Genomic DNA, 2,421 nt, shown 5'->3' on the forward strand with positions numbered 1-2,421 from the left:
GGAATGCCAAATTATAAATTTCAAGTTCTAAACAAACCCTATAATTACCATTATCACATTTTATAAATAGAATTCATTTCATTCCTAGTCTCTATATGCGAGGAAATACTTCAAATGCAAATGATTTGTAACAAAAACCCTTTCTATAATTCATTACTATCTTTCATGAGATCATTATCTTAGCATCACTATTATTGACATAGATCATTGGTTGAGAATTTTATACATACCTCTTTTACTTTTACCTTATCTCCATTTTTTCCTTTGAGTATGTAAATTTTACTTCAAAGAGACATGTCTACAATAATTCTATTCATACTAGTGCAACAAGGTCTTCATTTGGTCTTCAAGAGGTCAAACATTGATTTAAATCCTTCATCCTTTAAGCATAGAGATATGTTTGGGTTTCTTGCAATGTCCTTCACTTTTCAAGATAAAATATCAAATAAGTGGGCTTCATAGATGGAATTCATCTGTCTTTTATATTTGAGAAGGATGATTATGCAATTGACTTCCTATACCTTCGCAGTCCACCTTACAAAGAGATATAACATTGCTTCATATTCTTGTGTTAAAAAGATGGGCCTTATATATTTATAGTATATTTTCATATAAATTATGGTATTATTATAAATTTCCATAGTTCTTTTCTTGTAGTTACATACTCCTCAACGATGCTCGGTCTTGGACCACATCTTGTAGACTTGTATTCTAGCTTGAATTATAGAGATGATAAACCTTCATAACACAAACCTTGATCCATTGACCTATATACCAAATTATTTTGGATCGTAAATATGTTTTAAACAATCCCACATGGGTAACATTGGATTTTGGTCTGCCATCTTGATTTGTATCTTGATTTTATTCAATTCAAATTATGCCACAAAAATATTAGAAATGTGTTGCCACAAAAAATATTGCCACTGAGATGAACTTTATGCACCTTTAGTTTTCTTATCATAGTCCTAACTGGATATTTAGATATCAAAATTGATTCCTTTTTCTCATGACCAAATATATGATTTTATAGTTTGGTTACTTTCCACATACTATTTTAGGTCTCTAAAGGTGATATCACAAGTGTTTTCTTTTATCTTCATATTACACCAAACTTATATCCTTTGCATACATCTGGAAGTAATGTCCTTTAGGTCTATGCACAAGTTTCCATAAAACTTGAATTCTTTCATAGAAGATCTTTAAATAGTGATGAAGCATGAAATGGTATAGATTTTGGATTTGGATAACTAGGAGATATAATACAATTCCTACAAAATATATATTATACTAGATAGTTTACTTCATATTTTGATATATTTGTTCATCTTTCAAGAGCAAGTGGCCTTGTCTACTATTTCGGATGAAAAATTATTAGACTAATGCTTCTTACGAGGATAGGATCTTGCTTCAAATGACAAGTTAGCCTTCAAATTCTAAATATAGGCTTCTAGTATCCTGCAATTAAACAAAGATGATGATAGTATTTCTTGTCGATCACATAGTCTTCTGTAGCTCGAAGTTTAGAAGTATAGTGCCTTAGAGAAGTTCTCTTCATCATGACCAATGTGGCTTAGAAGATATGGATTCCACAAAAGAAAGGTGTTTACAAAGACGATAACACTAATCTCTTTATAAACTTCATAAATATTTCTCCTTGTCTATAGTCTTCTTCATATCCTTCAAAGGGATGTGAATAGGATTTTTTATCACAATGAGTGGAATGGATGTCATAAGGAAATTTGAATTTGTTACAAAGGTGCCAAGAAATTCAGATCTAAAATTAGAGTAGTATTTGATGTCACAACTATCAATCTAATGTACTTTCACCATAAAATTTAGATAGGTACCTCATAATTCAATCAAATCACCACAGATTTCGGATATGTGATACATACTTGTTGATGAGTGAGCACGTGCATTAATGAGAAAGAACTTAATCTTAGTTATAATATCCTTTAATAATGTCTTCAAGAGAGATTGACGCCAGGATTTCTTCAACAATATGATATTCATAGAGAGATCTAACTATTGTAATGGTGTCTTCAGATGTAATTGTTGCAATGATATCTTCAAATAAGCCAACAAGATGTGTAATATATCTAACCTTCAAATATATTAAAATTGCAAATTTTCCCAAAACTAGAAATAATCTGAAGAGAAATACAGTAACAAAATATAAAAGTTTCATATACTTATTGATAAAACCCTGGAGGTAGGGAAACACTATACAACTACTTGTTAAGGAAGGAGAACACTCCATAAGTTGTATGCTTGTCAATACAATAATCCTTGACACATCTCAATGTAGAGTCTCTAGCCTCTATATAGGATTCATACATACAATACCATGGGTAATTATCATGGGTCTCTCAATACCATACATATAATACCATGGGCTTATCCCATTATTTCCTGACT

Source organism: Pinus tabuliformis, chromosome 7 (genome assembly GCF_031772625.1).
Source record: "Pinus tabuliformis cultivar Carrire ecotype Pingquan chromosome 7, CPIR1, whole genome shotgun sequence".
In the NCBI taxonomy this organism is placed as follows: domain Eukaryota; kingdom Viridiplantae; phylum Streptophyta; class Pinopsida; order Pinales; family Pinaceae; genus Pinus; species Pinus tabuliformis.